Below are 10,539 nucleotides of genomic sequence, written 5' to 3'. Positions count from 1 at the left end.
AAAAGCACCAGTTAGATTTGTAAATGATTTATTTGTACATAAGTTTCTCTGCTTTGCAGATTGTCACAAAAAAAACATGACAATATGACTGTATTCCTTCCCTCCATCAGACACAGTTTTACTGTCAGCCAGAGAAATATATCAGAGTGAGTTTGTGAGAAGTAGGGTAATTTTCTCATAAACTTCCATTCAATCAGACTTCTTTTTGCAACCAGAGGAGTTTCCCCCTAATGGCCAGTAGAGAGAATGCACATTTCAGACCAGAGGTTGGCTGTGAGACAGGATTAAGGAACAAACATACATTTTGTCTCTCATGGGTCACAGTCCCAAATGTTAGGTTTGCATACATTGCTTATTACACCAGGTGGTTCTAGACTTTTTACAAATTGTTGTCTTTATGTAGTTGATTTGGCATCTGTTTTATCCATTAAGTGCAATTAAATCACAACAAAATTGGTTATTTTTAAAATGCTTAACCAGAAAAACCTTTAGCTTAGCTAAAAGAAGTGTTCAGGTCCTCCAGGGCATAAATATTTCTCAATAAGACCTGACTCCTTTCAGTGTAAATGAAACTCACTGAGTTCCGTTGAGTTCAGTGCAATAATAGTTTTACTTTACATCAAAAATAATACAGGAACCTGATGGCTGAAGCAGCACTTTGAATTCAGAGGAAGTTAACACATAGGCTATATATGTATACACGCCAGTAGGCCTACGTAGGCTCTTCTAAAGCTGTTTGTCTCCATTCCTACACTACTGTATCGTACCCAACATCTTATCTAACGTCTAGCATCAAGTTTTTGCTCAAAGAACTTTACTTCTTGACAAAATTAACTGGGCTACAATGATTGATCACCAACCTGAGCAAACCAAGACTGTTGGTATTAAACTGCAGCCTTTCCAAAGGATCAATGTGCAAAATACTGTGTTGTCATAAGAAGCATCAGGGTTGAGAGTGAACTAAATCTTATTTAGAACAATGATATATTGTCCCCTTTATAACATACTCTCAATCTCCTTTTTCTCATCAGAAAACATTGAAGAAAATAATGTGTAACCATCCATCCATCCATCCATTTTCTACCGCTTATCCTGTATTCAGGGTCACGGGGGGGCTGGAGCCGATCCCAGCTACCATTGGGCGAAGGCAGGGTACACCCTGGACAGGACGCCAGTCTATCACAGGGCTGACATGTAGAGACAGACAACCATTCACACTCACATTCACACCTACGGGCAATTTAGAGTCATCAATGAACCTATCCCCATCCTGCATGTCTTTGGACTGTGGGAGGAAGCCGGAGAACCCGGAGAGAACCCACGATTACACGGGGAGAACATGCAAACTCCACACAGAAGGAACCCGGGCCGAATAATGTGTAACGTATAACTATTAAGTATTTCTCTAGAAGGGGGGAAAAAAGACCAAAATGAAAAAATTATGTGAATGTAATTTATTGTCATTTTAGATGTACATGTGGAATTGAGCTATAGTAGGATCATATTATGTGATATTTGCCATTTTCTGCAATACAAAAAAAAAGACAAATTACAATCTTCAAAACTGAGTACATCCATTTGTGAAAATAATTAACCATTGACGATAATCAGGAATACGAAGGTATGTAGTTGTCTCACTCTAGTGAAGTCCATATGCATGGAAAAAGTGATGCAAAGTGTTTAAACTAAAGAGAGAAAAATGTAAGGCTAGTCAACGTGTCCACCTGTGTATGATATTCATCTTTCTATTTTAGATATGATGCTATTTTTCAAGACGGAACATCTGCTGGCTGCACAGCATGTTACCCCTCCCTAATGCCATGCTCCAGCTCTCATCCTTATTGGCGCCTGACGGCACAAAGCTCATGAGGTGGCGGGTTGAGGGTGAAGCCCACAACTGGTGTCCGGTCCAGTTCCTCCTCTGTGACTCCAGGTGGAGGAGTGAAACGAAAGCGCTGGAGGAGGGAGGTTAGGAAGAGGAAGAGCTCCATCTTAGCCAGACTTTCTCCCAGACACGCCCTGCGACCTGCAAAACCAAGAGATTTGCAAAGAGATGGACCATGCTGTGTAAAATGTCTCTGCAATCCTTAAAATACAAAATCCTGATGACGGTGTTGTACCTGCAGAAAAGGGCATGAAGGCGTCTCGCCTGATGAATTTACCCTCCTTATCCAGGAAGTGGGAAGGGTTGAAACAGTGTGGGGTCTCCCATTCACTCTCATCGTGTAGGACAGAAGCAAGAAGAGGAAACACAGTCGTCCCCTGTAGGCAAAAATAAAAGTACGTTTTCACCTTTTCAGAAGTAGTTGAACATTTCCAACAATAAATAATAGATGTGAGCAACTAGCCTCTTTGATGAAGTAGCCCTGGAAGGTGACGTCTCGGCTGGTTTTGTGAGGAACGGCCATTGGGACAATGTTGGCCAGTCTCTGTGTCTCATGGATGACAGCATCAGTGTACGGCAGGTTCTTCCTGTCCTCGACTCTGACCTGACGGCTTCCTACCACCCTGCTGAGCTCCTCCTGGACCTGGTCTGGGTTTAACAAATAAGTATTCTTTGCTGCATTCATTTAAACAAGACTAATCCTTGGCCTCTGTGAAGCTGCCAAAGAATCTCTCTCTTACCTTGTACATGTGGATATTTAGCCATAAACAGTAAACCCCATGTCAGTGTAGTAGCTGTGGTAGTGATTGTCCATAACAGAAGAGTCCTAAGAGAAAGAACATTCAAACATCAGCATAAATTAGAATGTTTTTTATTTTTTTTATTTTAATTTGTTTTAATAAAGATGTAAACGTGTTTGGTCTTACATCTTCTTTCTGCTTCCGAATCAGAAAACAGTCCACAAATCCCCTGTAGATGTGAGTGTTCAGCGTCTCTTTTAGGTCTTTGATTAATTCTTTGATATCACTGACAGCATCCTCAATATTTCTTAAGAACAGCTGCCTGTTTTTTATCCAACTGAACAGCCTGGGAAAGATGTTGTAAAGCTGTGATGTAACAGTGAAAACAACAAAGGTTAGTGAAGACAATCAGCAACCAAAGAAGATTTCATGGAATAATAAAAGTCTTCATTAAATAGTGAGATTTGTTCTGTGTGTCTCATTATGTAACGTAACAAATGACCATAATTATTACTAGGAGTTCTACTGAGTAGGTTAGGCTGCTTCTGTATCCCAGCAGAAGCTGTTTTGCAGGACTATTGTGGATTGGTACGATCAAATGTCAAACACAGTCCTAATCCCAAATATATTGCAAATGTGTAAAACTAGACTATCATATGTAATAATAAAAAATATTAAAGAAAAATAGTATTATAAAGAAATAAAAGATGCTGGTGAATCAAATTAATTCATTAATAAGAAGAAGGGAAGGAGAATAGCTGACTGAAGAGAACAGGAGAGGAGAAAGATTAGACCAGAAGAAATGGGGCTGTTTCAATTTGGTCCTAAATCATGCATTTGTCAGTAAACATTGCTTGCTTGCTCACCAGAATAATTTAAAAGGCAAATATGAAACCCACCTGCATTGGTGCAGAGCCGACAATATGTGCGTTGTCGTGCGCTCTTTTCACCATGTTTTTGAATCGTGGGTCATTGTATTCAAACCTGCTGCCATACACAATCGAGGAGATGATGTTGGATGCTGCATAACTCAGCGGGTGTGTTGTGTCAAATGGTTTCCCTGTAAATGTGACAAAAATTATATTATTAAGACAAAGTGAGGATTTGAACACAACTTATAATTTCCTCAGAACAATAATGCACTTAGATGTGTCCTGATATGGAAAAAGTAACAAACTCTGTAGGAAATGTCACTCAGCATTACGATAAGACCTCCTTGACGTCATCTGCTATTTTTGTATATAATTACAACTTGTCATGTATTCATCTCCATACCTTCATGCTTTTCAATCATTTGGACCAAATGTTGACATTCCTCCAAGATTTTTTCCTCAGCGACTCGTTTGCCCATTCCAAAGTCTCTGAGGGTGGTGAGTGCAAAACATCTCATCTCTTTCCATGATTCTCCATTTGCAAATACAATTCCTATTAAACACAACATGCAGGTTAAATGTAATATCTATCATGTATTGATTATTATATATAATTCTAGTCAGTGAATCGCCTACATAAAACAAAGTAAAAATGTAATGTAGTCCATAAAATGTTTTTTTGTGGCTTTACTATTGACTTCTCATTGATATTATTTGGATATTTTGGATATTGTATTGAAAAGTAAACAAACCGTGGCCTTGACTTAAATCCTGAAAAATAGGAGTGATGCTTCTGTCTCCAAATTCTTCTGCGTAGCTGACCAGAGCTTCTTTGACTGTCTTGTAACCGGCCAGGACCACCACTTTACTGGTTCCAAAGTACACCGTAAACACAGACCCATGTTTCTCTGAGAGCTTTGAACAAAAAAATAGATTCAGAGGTGATGTTGAAACTGTGTATCGTTCATTCATGGGTTATTTCAAAACCAAAACAATTCTCTTACGATGTTCGATGATTTTTTTTTAAATTGTCTTAGGCTGAGGCGTTTCGAATGACTGTGGGGAGAGCGTTCCAGAGAGTGGGGGCCGTGGTGCTGAACGCTCTGTCTCCGAAGGTACAGAGTCTGGTGTGGGAGATGGAGAGCAGGCCAGTCTCTGAGGACCAGAGGTTTGCAAGACGGCGAGTACAGAACAAGGAGGTCAGAGAGGTATTGAGGGGCGATGGAATGGAGGGATTCTTAGGTGAGAAGGAGGATTGTGTACTTTATGCAGAAGTTAATTGGAAGCCAGTAGAGGTGGATGAGGGTTGGGATGATGTTTTGCCAGGGCTTGGTGTGGGTGAGAACCCTGGCGGCAGAGTTCTGTACATATTGTAGCCTGTCCAGGGTTTTGGTGTGTACTCCAGAAAGGACTCCATGGCAGTAATCCAGACGGGAGGTGACGAAGGCATGAATGAGGGTTTCTGCCACAGAGTCTGGAGATATTTCTGAGGTGAAAGAAGGCGGATGTGGGACTGGTAGGAAAGGTTGGAGTCCAGGATGACGCCAAGGTTGCAGACTTCAGAGGATGGGCAGATGGAGTACCCGTCTATATTTAGGAGGAGATCTCCAACCTCCCAAAGCAGTGCCTTGGAGGCCGCATCCATGACCTCTGTTTTATTGCTGTTGAGCTTGAGTATGTTTGTTGACATCCTTAGATTTTATGTAGGCAGTAGACCAGGGAGATGGGGGGGGGGGGGGGGGGGGGGTGAGTGGATGGTTTGGTGCTGATGTGGAGCTGTGTTTCATCAGTGTATGAGTGGAATTTGAGACCATGTTGATGGGTGATCTGACCAAGAGGGTGCATGTAGATGATAAAGAGGAGGGGTCCAAGCACAGAGCCTTGAGGCACGCCTTGGTTGACAGGGGCTTGGGGGGAGTGGGAGTTGCAGAGTGTGATGCACTGTTTTCTGTTAGAGAGGTATGACTGGATCCAGGAGAGAGCTGATCCGGTGATGTAGGTGGTGAGATAGGCGGTTGAGGAGGATGGGATGGGAGATAGTGTCAAAGACTGCAGAGAGGTCGAGCAGAATTATTAGGGCGGTCTCGGTGCTGTGGTGTGTTCTGTATCCAGATTGAAGGGGTTCATAGAGCTCATGGTTGGACATATGGTGATGGAGTTGGGTGGCAACTGCTTTTTTCAGGATCTTACTACAGAACAGAAGGTTGGAGATCGGCCGGTAGTTGTTGAAGTGTTTTTCCCACTCTCAAAAATGTCATGAATAAAGTCAACATGAGGTTCAAGTGCGGCCATAACCGCTACATGTTCTGCTGCCGCCTAACGCGAGGCTGCATTTCCAGTCACGGATTCTGACATTCACTCTATATTCCATACAACATCACATAAACGACAACACAAAACTGTCTTTCCGTTTTGTTGTAAACGGTTGTAAACCAGTTGTAAACCAGAAAAACAAAAGAGGCCCATTTGATTGTTTTTCTAATTTCCTGTTTTTTGAAATTATGTTTTTTAAACAAAATAACCAAAGAATGAATGCTACATGGATTGAGTAGACGCCTTTTCATCTCATCTCAAATAAATTGTGACAACTGTTACAAAATGCATTTGCTTTGGTAGAAGAGTGTTTAACTCACCTCAAAGAGGGATTTGTGGAGTCTCTTGAGATCCAGCTGCAACAGGTTACCCAGCAGGGGAAGAGGCTTCGGCCCCGGAGGCTCTTTTCCAAATCCCTGAGAGGTGACACTACTAGAAACAAGATAGATGACGAGCAGGAGAGCAACAACTCCCAGTGAAGTGGTGGGATTAGAGAAAAGGTAGACAACAAAATCCTCCAAAAGAGACATTTCTCCTGCTTTTAATGGCACTCCACTCACTGAGCCTTGCAGTTAGAACACAGTGAGGTTAATGCTCAAACATAAACAGAATGCCTTTGCACCTAAGCATTAGGATGACGAATCATCTACCTGCCCAACTGGACAACGTGGACATATACTCAAATGCACATCCACTGGAAGCTTTGTAGCTGAGATTTAGGATGATTAATCATCTACCTACCCATCAAAGGGACATATCCTACCTTTTGTACCCCAGCCTGCACAGGGCCGGCCCGTGGCATAGGCCGTATAGGCAAATGCTAAGGGCGCTGTCCATCGGGGGGCGCCACGCCAGTGCCACAAATGGAAAAAAAAAAAAAAAAGTTGGTACAAGAAATAATCCCACGTTAATTAAAACGCAAAGCAAACCCTTTTTAATAGAAATAATATTTGTAACAACATTACAAACCCCCCCCCCCCCCATGCACGGTGCGCCCCCTCCCTTCCCGTAGCCTATCATGATTCTTTTTGGACGTCATCACATCAAAAAATCAACACAAGATGTCAAAACGGCCAAAACTGTCTGGTGCCCAGGGAAGAAAAAAAAGAAAAGAAGAGGAGGAGAAACGAGAAAAAGACAGAGGTAACATTACATGAAATTGTTTATCTGTTACAGATATACACCTGGCTTTTTAGCATTAGGATAACGTTACATGATTTGCTAATTGCTAATCAATAAATAGCTAACGTTAGTTGACTGTTTTAACGGCAGTTAATATTGTGGAGGGGGCTAAGTTGTTATGGAAAGTAATAATGTAACGTTAGGTAATTACAGTACTCCCACCTTACATTCCTCAGGGACATTTGTATTAGATCTTTTAAGCAGGTGTTTACATTTGTTTACATTTTTATTGTCTTCTGGTTAGCTAACGTTTGCCCTGCTGGTAATAGTCACTTTTCCACCCCTTTATATATTATAGTTGTAAGCCTAGTTGTTAAAGTGCACATCATTAATGTTAATTAAGCAATATCACATGAGAGAGAATGCTGTTTTGAATATCAGCACTGCTGTGATTTGGTAGTATATACACTACACTGCCGATGCAAGGGGGGCGCCACCTAAAATCTTGCCTAGGGCTCCAGATTAGTTAGGGCCGGGCCTGGTTGCAACATATTGTATCCAGGTCCGTGGGGAATACAGAACATTTCCAAAGCAACATATGAGTAACACAAAGTAAGGAGCTACACTCAGAAAAGTCCTGTGCAGCATTGTCTAAGTTTCTTTTATCCATTCATGAAATCCAAAAAATTCCCACTTTTTAATCCGTCCCCTCACCCCCCACCCCCCTTTCCTGACAATCTTTGACAATACTATCTAGCAAATAATAATCTTAAAGCAAGAAAATAAGCATATAATCACCTTGTACATGAGAATATTTGGCCATGAGCAACATAGCCCATCTCAGTGTAGTTGCTGTCGTATCAGTACCAGCAGAAAAGACGTTGGCAACGGTTGACACAAGGTGCTCCGTTTTGTAGTACGAGTCCGTAATTCCTGAATCCATAGAAGTACGAAGTGAAATGTGTTTAGATTGAAGCTCTAACCACTTTTCATCTTCTAGCTATTAATTTATTTCATAGAAATGTAATGGTGTTATGAATTCATGTCAAGCATTAAAGGAAACAGTTAGGGTGAGCTCTACTAAACACTGATGCACACAAGATGTGTTGGAGACGGGGGGATCCCTGCTAATTGAGAGATGTCAGAATTAGACTGGTATAGTCCTGTAATTCAATATTTAATAAAAAAGAACAGAAATGAACAATTAGAGATTAAAAAATTATGATATTACACTAGACTTGAGCACCTCTAGCTTCTGTTTGTGGGCCAGAAAGGCGTCCACAAATCCTCTGCACATTTGAGGTTTCAAAGTTTCTTGTAAACGTCCGATCAGCTGCCTCATGTGTTCTTTGTTTTCAGCAACGTTCTGCCTGAGACGCTTCCTGTTCCTCACCCATCCACACATCCAGGGGAACATGTTATAGAACTGTTGTAGATAAACAGAGAATAACACACATTTAACCTGTATAATATTAAAGAACAATATAATGTCTATAGAATGGCCCATGAGTCTGTAATTCATTCATTCATCTTTTGGTTTATTTAGTGAAAGGCAAAAGGCGTACCTGTACTGAAGGAGAGCCTGAGAGTCGAAGGGTGTCATTGGCCCGGTCTACCATGCGTCTAAATTCTGGGTCACTGTAATCAAATCTGCTGCCATAGATAATTGAACTGATAATGTTGGAGACTGCATAGTTTATTGACTGGGTAGAAGTGAAGGGTTTACCTAAAACAAACAAAAAGTGTATCGTGTAAAACAACAAACAGTATAGTATCCTTCTGAAGACGTAATACGGGAGAAGAGTTACCTTCATGTAATTCAAACACTTCGATCAGATACTGAGTCTCCTCAACGATTTTCTCCTCTGCTACTTTTTTTCGTCATTGGAATTTTTTTGAAAAATTTTAGCAAGGGTTTTATAGCAAGAGTAACTGCACTGCACACTGCAAGAGTTGAATGAGTGAAGGCACTAATAGCTTGCTATTTGCAGAGGCATAAATTGTGCATTTACAAATGAGTAAATAAGATTTCTTTGCATTATTCTTTTGTAGGTTTTCTAAACACATTTGCATTGCAGATCATTTGGAACATCAGAACCGCTGGAAGAACCTTTGCACTCAAAGCACAACTTAGCTATTGTGGCAGTAGACAGTTAAGTGTTATATCAACATACTCATTGAATGAGATGATTATAGCTTTGATTAACTTGTTGTGTGAGTGATTGTCACAAAGATCTGCTTCTGCTTCTTATACGTACTATGTGGACCACTTATGTCACCGCCTATATCGGAGTGACCAGTCTCTCTCCAAACTCCACAGCATAGTTGACCAGAGCCTGCTTCACTGTCTTGTATCCTGCCAGGACTACAAATTTCTGGGGTCCCAAATATATTGTAAACACTGATCCATATTTCTTGGAAAGCTATGACACAAAAAAGCAGACCATATCACATTAAAGCAATAACATATATTAACCATTTCAAAACAGTTATGTAATCACATTATCATTAAAATTTTTTTGCGTCCTGCAAAATTTTGATCTGGAATTAGAGCAAGTTTTGTCTTTAAGCTTTTGGGAGTTCTCTGTATTAATAATAGTGGTCCAAAATTACTTTAAATTGCATAGTTTTAAGTCAAAAACCTTAAAATCTCAGTATATTTTAATGACTGTAGAAATTCAGAATGTGTCTCTTTAATTTCCAAAATATTTAGGGAATATAAGATGAACATAATATTTAGAAAGTCAGTCAATAATGATCTAGGGTGACTTACACTTTGCTTGACTGGAAAATTAGTTTGGGGACAAAAATACTGGTTTTATACCGTTTAAACTATGTTACAATAGCATCAAAATAAAAGGTGATTCCACACTTTTGAATGGAAGTGCATAAACAGTATATAGTTAATTTAGTTTTCCATGTCACTTGCTTACCTCGCACAGCGTATTGTGCAATGACTTAAGATCCAGCTGCAGCAAATTGCCAAACACCGGCAGTGGTCTGGGTCCCGGAGGCTTCTTTCTTTGACAGTCAGAGTTGGAGAAAAGTACATACAAGACAAGTAGGATACAAACAGCACCCAGTAGAGAGGTTGTACTGGGATAGAACAGAGAAATGTTTTCCATGACAGCCACACTTTTAACAAAGTGAGAAAGAATGTTCTTGTCTTTTATGAGACCTGAGACAGTAAAATGTCCTCTATTATAGCCGCGAGAATCTTTATTCGCTTTGGCGGATGTCCAACTGCTAAATTGATTGCAAGACCCAGTCCATAGGTATGTAAACAGAATAAGAAGTTAATATAGTTAAAATGTATTCAACACTGAGCTGAGTGACGTCAACAAAGTCCAAACTGAACCTCTATGTGAGACTTAAATCATTATGAACATTATTATTCTGAATGTTTTATCAAAGGCCATACAATCCAACTTCACTGCTCCTCAATATCGATTCACATTTTAAATTGTGGGGAAAGTTGTTCCTGTCAAAAAAAGGTGTAGTCCAAAGATGGCCGCTGCCTCACAACTATAGGCTATTGACACAGGGATACAGTCTTGAGCTATGGGCAGATGTGCAGATGTGCAGTGAACCTGCTCAACCTGACAGA

The 10,539-nt window shown here is 40.5% G+C and overlaps 1 pseudogene across 1 annotated transcript; it reads right to left on the bottom strand.

Annotated features, from left to right (window-relative positions):
* Window positions 1-1,838: 1,838 nt before the first annotated feature.
* Window positions 1,839-10,375, bottom strand: LOC311031451 (cytochrome P450 2K1-like; annotated as a pseudogene). Its single transcript has 11 exons — window positions 9,866-10,375; window positions 9,230-9,355; window positions 8,256-8,358; window positions 6,131-6,279; window positions 4,250-4,412; window positions 3,901-4,050; window positions 3,525-3,685; window positions 2,626-2,991; window positions 2,349-2,533; window positions 2,121-2,262; window positions 1,839-2,026 (listed from the first exon to the last, which is right to left on the bottom strand). The product of its transcript is annotated as a cytochrome P450 2K1-like (transcript).
* Window positions 10,376-10,539: the final 164 nt, after the last annotated feature.

This window comes from Eutrigla gurnardus (genome assembly GCF_963514095.1).
Source record: "Eutrigla gurnardus genome assembly, chromosome: 20".
Lineage (NCBI taxonomy): Eukaryota > Metazoa > Chordata > Actinopteri > Perciformes > Triglidae > Eutrigla > Eutrigla gurnardus.
This window is presented reverse-complemented; position numbering and strand designations above follow the sequence as displayed.